Raw genomic sequence first — 9,595 nt, forward strand, 5'->3', positions numbered from 1 at the left:
TTTTGTTTTTGTCATCTAGTGGCACAACCATATTGGCCAGTATGCTCTTCACCTGCTAATTTCCCTTTGTGCATTATATTTAGTTATTAACAAAACAGTACAGGAGGGAAAGAGTTTGGTCTATCTGCTCCAGACCCACTACAACATTCCAGTGCTCTGAAAAAGTTTTATTCTCTCTTGTTCTACTCAACCTCCTGTATGAAAAAAGTTATTATTGTAATAATATTTAATAAATGTTTTTGCATACCTTGCCTTCTGCCCATAATTGGCCTCTAGCCCATTCTATGTAAAGAAAGATTCATGAAGGAATTCCAAAAACCCTATCTTGTATATCAACAGTATTCCCTTAATTTGCTCCAACATCCCATCACCCACAAGAGGCTTAACTAACCAAAAGGTACAAATTCCAGCTGAGAAGTAGCAGAACTGGTATTACATAGAGCCTTATTCATTAACGAAGGATTGTCAGATTCAAATTGTTCTCAGGTAACTTCATCAAATGGTATCAAATTAGCTCCATTGGCATTGCATTGTCTAGTTGTAGTCTGACCTGGTTCATACCTGAGCAGTTTTGTCTACAAACACTGTACCACAAGAATTCTTCATGGTATCCTGTCAGATTGGCTAGAAATCCTCCTTCCCTCAGACGGGAACAGATTACCTTATAAAGGCCACTGCGGAGTATTTAACAGAGAGGATAATGGGTTAAAAACGTGGCTGCCTATATCATCCCTGCGTAAGCTCAGACAGGAGGTTTTACCGATAACTGGTCAGATTTAAGATGATTCTTCTTCCATTAGCATTAGCCTTCTCTGGTACATCAGCTCCCTAAGCTTCTGAGAAAATCAAGGAGAAATAGAGGATCTAGAAGAGGGAAGTGACTACCATTTGGCATTTGGTGTTCTTCTATTCTAGGAAGAGACCAGGGTCTTGGCCAAACTCCTCCGGGCCCTCTGAAAACCATCAGATTTCATTAGATGCAACAAAGTGCAGAGCTAAATTTTATTTCTTTCAAAATTGCAGTGAAGATCTGCTAAGAATTGTGTAAGATATATTTGCATGTCAAGCTTTTTATTTTATCTAACCAGCAGATGTTATTGTAACCTTGCTCAAAACAAATGATTGATTGATTTGGTTAATTGATTGCTAAACTGATAGATGCAGTACAGTTTATAATATTATTCCCTTATATTACCTTTGCTTAGCGCATGGCATATAACACTTAAAACATTAAAATGTTTTTACTTCCACATTATTCTCCACAATCAAGAGACTTGCTCTTGGTGCCTATGGCGTAATTCAAAATGTGTCTTTCCCTCACCTCAGCCAAGAAATCACAGCAAAAGCTATGTCCAAATGCTAACATATTATTCTTTCACTATCACAGTTTGCAAAACACATTTTTGGGCAGAAGGAATGGTGTATTGCAGCCAGAAAGCTTCCCTCACTGCAACTACTCATTCTCTCTTTCCGTTCCCTTTCCAATGGTCCAAAATGTACACAGCGTGTATTGCAATTATGGAGGTGTTAGCAATTTATTTTATGGACTTTCTGTGGAGTGGTGAGGTGAGAATGTATTTATCAATTCAGGAGTGGTGATAATTGGAGACAAGATGCTGGCCAAATGATACAGTTTTCCTATTAGTGATTTGGAGGGAATATTGATTGTCTCAGGGTGTTCCTGAGTCTTTTCAGATTTTCAAAAGCAGGGCTTTTGTGAGAGACTAGAGAGTGAAAACAGTGAGTGGTATAAAAGCAAGGCCGAAGGTAAAGTTCTGCCTTTTAATAATATTAAATTAAATCCATCAAGATTTCATAACTGACGTTTGAAACTATAAGAATAGAAGCCAAACAGAAAATGTTCTGGCACATAAGATCTTATTGGAAAATTGAACTCAAATGTCTTGCCTGAAATTTGTCACAAGAAATTTTAAAAATATTTTATATGAATACATGACCCATGATTTTCACTCAGTCATGTAGGTTTTGAGAATTCACTTTTGCAGTTGCTGAATCAAACATGTACATTTGAAAAGTAGCAACTAGTAAAATCTTATAAAGCCAGATTTGTAAAGCCTAGAATAGGCTTTTATTATGATCTTATTATGGTCAAAACAACCACAAAGATTAATTCAAGATTTTTATAATTATATGACCGAAAATACATATTCAACTAAAAACTTATCAACTAAAACCCTTATCTTTGATCACATATTACATGTGAGAAGTGCAGTGCACAAAATCTAAATATATTACAGGAAATAGACATTTCCTTGGTTTTATCTTTTCAATCAGTGTTAGCTTCAATATGCAAATAGTCCTTTGGCAAGGGGCAGATCCTGTTAGCCAAAAAGTATTGGTTGGCAGAGATTAGAATATGGGCCTTTTCTGAAGTAGCCCTTGCTCTGTGGAATATCCTCCCCTCAGAAATGTCAATGCCGTCTAGGCCAGAGGTGGGTTGCTCCCGGTTCGGCACGTATCGGATGAATTGGTAGTAGCGGCAATGGGAGGCTCCGCCCATCCACCTGGACACATGTTGCACATGTGTGCAAGCACACACACGTCCACAAGTGAACCGGTAGTAAAAAAATTGGCAACACACTTCTCTGCTCTAGGCCTTTGGTAAGACATTAAAAATGTGACTGTGTTCCAAAGCTTGGAGTGGCTTGAGTTCCTGAACAGAAAAGGGGAACCACATGCTTCCAGATGTTCGATGAATAAGAAAAGAGAAAGAAGGCCTGAAGGTTCCTGGTTTTATGCCCTCTCTGGCCTTTGATCTTGATTTTGTATTCTGATTGGTTGTCAGACTCCCACGGGGCCATGCAGGAGCAATTCTGTAGGCTGTCTTGAGTCCAGGTTTGGTTGAGCATTGCTTCTTTCCAGGTGCCCTGTGGTGAGATGGGTAAAGGGCTAATACTGTCATGCCTTAATCCCATCACCCTGGAGCTGAAGGGGAATCTTTGTTATGTAGAATAGACTGGTCCATTGACAAATGTGCGGACTATTAAGAGTGAGTCTGCTTCCTACCTAAAAGCATATTTCTCCATTTCTGATCCAGGGGAATATAATATTCTGCCTTTTCAATATTTCCAGGATATTTCATTTTTCTAGGAGAGGGGTACTAACTTCCTACAGGATCATGTTTCTTGGCTTTACTGTTAAATGGCTAAGTATCTCAGATGCTGTGTATATTTATTTGGGGTGTTTTATTATTTTTATACTTTTGGAATTGTAAGCCACCCAGAGTCATTGATTGAGATGGTCAGCTATAGAAAAGGGAGGGAGGAAGGAAGGAAGGAAGGAAGGAAGGAAGGAAGGAAGGAAGGAAGGAAGGAAGGAAGGCAGGCAGGCAGGCAGGCAGGCTTACTTCAGGATAATGGTTATATATATCTGCATGTATGTATGTGTGCGTGCGTACATACATACATACATACATACATACATACATACATACATACATACATACATACATACATACATATATATATATATATATATATATATATATATATATATATATATATTCTTCTTCAGCAGAGCAGTTTTGATAGCAAAACTTAAATCAGTGAGTCCGTTGTTAGTCAGTGGGAAACTGTCACTTTCTAATAAAATGCAGAAAGATTTTCTTTTGCCACCTCCTAACGTTATCACTAAGAAAACACATTTGATGGTAGCTTTAATCAATAGTTGAGTGCTACACTTTGTCCTCTCCCTTTCCACAGCAAATTCATATCACATATGTTTTGCCTACGAGTTTGTTCAGACACTATCTGATTATGTTTATAAAACCTCAGTCCGTATTTTGTTCAGCAGCAATTTAAGGTGTTAGATTTAGATCAAGAAGATCCAGGTTTTCATCTCTACTCAATCACATTGCTCACTAGGTGATTATCCACTAATGTTTCAGCCTAAATTACTTTATTGGGTAGTTACTGTGGAGATACTTCCTAGTTCTTATGTAAAAATATAAGTTCTATTAAGAGATGAGTCAGCATCTGCAAACAACTAAATAAAGAAGAAAGTTCGAAAGACCTGCTTGTGTTCAGGGGCACCTGGATTTGACAATTGTTTAGGTACTTTTTCTACCCTTCAGGTGGTAAGTAACTTGTGTATTATAGACAGAAAGGCTGTAGATCATGGATCCTCAAACTACGGCCCGCGGGCCGCATACAGCCTACTGAAGCCATTAATCCAGCCCACACAGAACCACAATGCTGCCTTGCCCACATCACTCTGCTCACCCTTTGGCCAAGCGCAGGACTTACCCTCGCAAGCCCCACGTGCTGGAACTGAAAGGTAAGGCCGACAATTTTGGTCTGCAGAAACATTCTGGAAAAGTGAAAAGTGAAAAATGGGGCGCATAGATACCCCAGGAGGCAACAAATGGGTGAAAAATGAGCCATGTTTGTCTGTTTTTGGCCTGCAGAATGCTTCTGGAATTGGGGGTGGTGGAAAACGGGATGCATAGACACCCCGGGAGGCCAAAAAATGAGCTGTTTTTGGCCAAAAACCCAGACCGTTTTTGCCTGTTTTTAGGCTACAGAATGCTTCTGAAGGTGGGGAGGGGTGAAAAACGGGATGCCCTAGGAATCCATAAATGGATTCCAAAGGTAGCTGGGGAATTCTGGGAATTGAAATCCACACTTCATAAGATTGCCAGGTTTAAAAAACATTACTTTAAAGCAGGGGTGTGAAACTCCCGGCCCATGGGCCAGACGCGTCACGCACTAGCCATGCCCACATCCACTTTAGCGAAGGGGGAAAAAACGTGACCCCACTATGATGACATGATTTTGACACCCCTGTTTTAAAGAAAGGCAGAAGGAACTAAGAGAAAGGCATGGAAGTCCTTGCCTCTTTGAAGCTACAGAAAAAAAGTACTGTGGGGGAAAAAATGCAAGTTTTTTCTTTGCAACAAAGTGTGTTTATCAGGAATTCTTCTTGCACTGAAATACAGAGGAAGGCTCATTAGGGAGCAAAACTTTTGATTGCAAGTGCTCAGCCAAAAGAGTGATCAGAATCTGAAAAGACCAGAGCTATAACAAAGTCAAAGGCCAGCCACATGAAGCATGTGGTCAGTGACAACAGGAAAAAGAACCTTCCTCCTTGTTCCTACCTTCTTTCCCTTTTTTTTTTTTAATTTCTGCTCTCCCTTTCCTCCATCCCTGCCTAGCATTCCTGCTGCTTCCCCTTTTATTTTGCTCATGGGAAGTTTGAGGGAGAAAGTCAGTGGGGAAGACAACAGGAAATCTCAAATCCAAGTCCAGCAGACTGGTAAGTGGCTATTTCTGGGTAAGGCAGGGAGCAAGTGGAAGGCAAGGGTACAACCCAGGTTGAGAAGGATACAGTGGGGTGCAGGTTAGGGAGGTCCTGAAGGCCTCTTGGAGGAGTGTGATAGATTAGTTGGGGGGTAGCATAAGTCAGATGTGCATGAAAAGCATCATAAATCAGGAACTGAGAAGCATGAATTTGAAAAATGCAAGAACTTATGGTCATTTATCAAACTTTATGACAGAGGAAAGGATGGATTAGAAGTTACACCATTCAGATTTAACATTCACTGTTTTGCAATTAAAGCTTATTGTTAAAAATTCTAAAAGTAGAAAAAAATAATGATTATGACTAATGTATTTATGAGCAGTCAGCTTGAGAGTAAAAAAAGGAGATAAGACCTTTACATATAGGTATGCTGGATTTGTCAATTAATTAAGCCTCAAAGAGCAGGGCATCATTCTATCATTAAAACAAATTACATTGTTTTTCTAAAACGTTATATTACGGTTGTAAATTATTTTGCTACATGGAAACAGTTTAAGTAGAAATAAAAGGCAACTCATGCATCTGTTTGCCTACCTCCAAAACAGTATTTAAAGGATGCATTTACCTATCTCTACATTGTGGGTATTGATAATAAAAGGTATTGATAATAAAAGCACACTTTTCCCATACTAGTGACTAAATATTTTTAATGAGCTTACTTTTCATAAATGCTTTTTAGAGCATCAGAAATGCCCTGTAAATTTTGTTATACTAAACCATAAAACAAAACAAACACTTTCAGAAGGCTAATAAACTTGGAGCCAATTTTATTGCAAATCCTGATTAGCGTTCAGCCCTTTAGTTTTACAAGCGTCATGACCCACAGAATCTTAGCTGAGCATAATAAACACATTTAGTTAGATTGGCAGTTTCAGTGCACCATTTGACTTGTTAATGCTATGTCCAGACTGAAACATGTATTGTTCATATCGCTAACACTATGTACAGTATGTTTCAGTAGTCTCCAAGATAATGAGTCCTAAGGTAATTACAGCAGCAGATGATGTTCAAAATGTACTTGCCTCACAGAAGTAAACTGCTCTAAATGAAAGCAATAAACTAATTTTCTCTTCTCAAATGGAGGGTGCTTTCAAAGGAGGGGTGGTGGGGTGTCTAATGTGATTGCTTCAAATGATAATTCAATACTTTTTTGTGCACTGAATCCATTTTATAAATTGGACCTCAAGGGTCAAGTGGGCTTGCTGTTAACGTACCTGCCTCCCAACAGCGTTGCAACAGCCCTCCCCTCGCTCCTCGAGTCGGTAGCCGAGCTGGCAACTGAATTCCCCAGGCTTATGGTTCTGGGGGATTTCAATTTGCCTTCGCTCGGTGAACACTCTGATGGGGCGCAGGAGTTCATGGCTTCCATGACAGCCATGGGCTTGACCCAAGTAATTCGGGGCCCAACCCACTCGGCGGGTCACATGCTCGACCTCGTATTTCTTTCGGAGCAGTGGACTTGTGATCTTGGTCTGAGGGGTAGTGAGATCGTACCCCTGTCGTGGTCAGACCACTACCTACTGAGGCTTGACTTTCGGAGACCAAACCCCCACTGTAGGGAGGAGGAACCGACCAGGTGGTTCCGCCCCAGGCGACTTATGGACCCTTTGGGGTTCCAGACAGAGCTTGGGGTTATTCCTGATACCCTCGCCCGCAGTCCGGCGGAGACTCTGGTTGCTGCTTGGAACTCGGCAGCAACGGAGTCTCTTAACCGGATTGCGCCTCTACGGCCGCTCCAAGGCAGTGGATCCAGGAGGGCCCCTTGGTTTACTGAGGAACTCCGGGAGATGAAGCGCCGAAAGAGACGCCTAGAGCACCAATGGAGATCCAGTAAATCCGAATCGAACCAAGCACTTTTAACATCCTGCATCAGAGAGTACATCCGGGCAATTAGGACGTCAAAAAGAACTTACATTGCCACTCTGATTGCTTCCGCTGAGTCGCGCCCAGCCGCCCTGTTCAGGATAACCCGTTCCCTCCTAAATAGGAGGGATACGGGTGATCCTTTGCAGGGTAGGGCTGAGGATTACGTCCAATTTCTCGTGGATAAAGTTGCTCGGTTTCGGGCGGACCTGGACTCCAATCCTGCAGAACCAGCCGAGGCACTAAGGGATAATCTGGTAGGTCATCGCTGGATTGATTTTCAAGCTGTTACCCCTGAGGACGTGGACAAGGCCATGAGAGCTGTAGGTGCCTCCACATGCGTACTGGACCCATGCCCCTCCTGGCTGGTTGTTAACAGCAGGGAGGTGACACGGGGCTGGATCCAGGCGGTTGTTGCCGCCTCCCTTCGGGAGGGGGTCTTTCCCGCCGCTTTAAAGGCGGCGGGAAACCATCTCTGGATCCAGCCGTTCTAAACAACTATCGTCCAGTCTCCAACCTCCCCTTTATGGGGAAGGTTGTTGAGAAGGTGGTGGCCTTTCAGCTCCAGCGGTCCTTGGAGGAAGCCAGTTATCTTGATCCATTCCAGTCTGGCTTCAGGCCTGGCTACAGCACAGAAACCGCTTTGGTCGCATTGACCGATGATCTCTGGAGAGCCAGGGATGGAGGCCATGCCTCCATCCTGGTACTCCTTGACCTCTCTGCGGCTTTCGATACCATCGACCATGGTATCCTTCTGCAACGACTGCGGGAGGTTGGGGTGGGAGGCACTGTTTTACGGTGGTTCTCCTCTTACCTCTCGGACAGGTCGCAGTCGGTGTTAGTCGGAGGGCAGAGATCGACCCCTAGGCCCCTAACATATGGGGTGCCGCAGGGTTCGGTCCTGTCCCCCCTACTTTTTAATATCTACATGAAACCGCTGGACGAGATCATTCGACGGCATGGGATAAAATACCACCAGTATGCGGACGATACACAGCTGTATCTGTCCGCCCCGTGCCAACTCAATGAAGCAATGGACGTGATGAGCCAAGGCCTTGAGGCTGTTAGAGACTGGATGGGGGTTAACAAGCTTGTACTCAATCCAGATAAGACCGAGTGGCTGTTGTGCTTCCCTCCCACTAATTGGCCAAGTGCTCCATCTCTCAGGCTGGGGGGTCAAATACTACGCCCCTCAGATAGGGTCCGCAACTTGGGAGTCCTCCTGGACCCACAGCTGACTTTTGAACATCACTTGTCAGCTGTGACCAGGGGGGCATTTGCCCAAGTTCGCCTGGTGCACCAGTTGCGTCCCTACCTGAACCGGGAGGCTCTCACAACAGTCACTCGTGCCCTTGTGCCCTCTAGGCTGGAGTACTGCAATGTGCTCTACATGGGGCTGCCCTTGAAGAGTATTCGGCGACTTCAGCTGGTTCAGAATGCAGCCGCGCGAGCGATCGTGGGTGCACCTCGTTTCACCCACGTAACACCTATCCTCCGCGAGCTGCACTGGCTGCCTGTTGATCTCCGGGTGCGCTTCAAGGTGTTAGTTGTCACCTACAAAGCCCTTCATGGTATTGGATCTGGGTACTTGAGAGACCGCCTACTGCCAATTACCTCCACTAGGCCAATAAGATCCCATAGATTAGGCCTCCTCCGAATTCCATCAGCCGGTCAATGTCGACTGGCAACTACCTGGAGGAGAGCCTTCTCGGTGGCTGCTCCGACCCTCTGGAACAATCTCCCCGTGGAGATTCGTACCCTCACCACCCTCCAGACCTTCTGCGTAGCCCTTAAAACCTGGCTGTCCCGACAGGCCTGGGGCTAAAGACTTCAACCCCACCCGAATAGTATGACTGTTGTATTTTTTAACGATGTATTGTTTTCATGTATGTAACATGTTTTGTCCTTCCCTCCCCCCGAATTGTGAGCCGCCCTGAGTCCCCTCAGGGAAAAGGGCGGCATACAAATAATGTAAATGAACAAATGAATGAAATGAATGAATGAACAAATTGTTTTCGTTTTCATAAATTGAGTACCCTTGCTCTGGTGACTTGGTTTTTTTTTTCAATCATTACTACCAGAATTATTACTATTGCTTTGTCTTTGCACTAAAATCAGCCATTCCTTGCTTTCATGCCAGTCTAGCTCATTTCTCCTTCTGCAGCCATGCAATGGGGTGCACCATATGACCAGAGATTTTTGCAAATAATGCTACCTAAGCATTTGATATTTCAGCAATATTTTCTTCTGATCTCTCTGCTCAGCTTCTGAGCAGACATAAAAGGGCACCAGAAATCATTGCATAATGTTTTGCATGAACCCCCAGCTTCAATCCTTAATCTGGCAATGTTTACCCTTGTTTTTTGTCTTTTGGAAAAGGCTTGTAATGTTTTGGGTTTTTTTGCATTGTTTT

This window comes from Thamnophis sirtalis, unplaced genomic scaffold, assembly GCF_051295495.1.
Source record: "Thamnophis sirtalis isolate CommonGarterSnake01/CBP01778 unplaced genomic scaffold, rThaSir2_p1.2 scaffold_7, whole genome shotgun sequence".
In the NCBI taxonomy this organism is placed as follows: domain Eukaryota; kingdom Metazoa; phylum Chordata; class Lepidosauria; order Squamata; family Natricidae; genus Thamnophis; species Thamnophis sirtalis.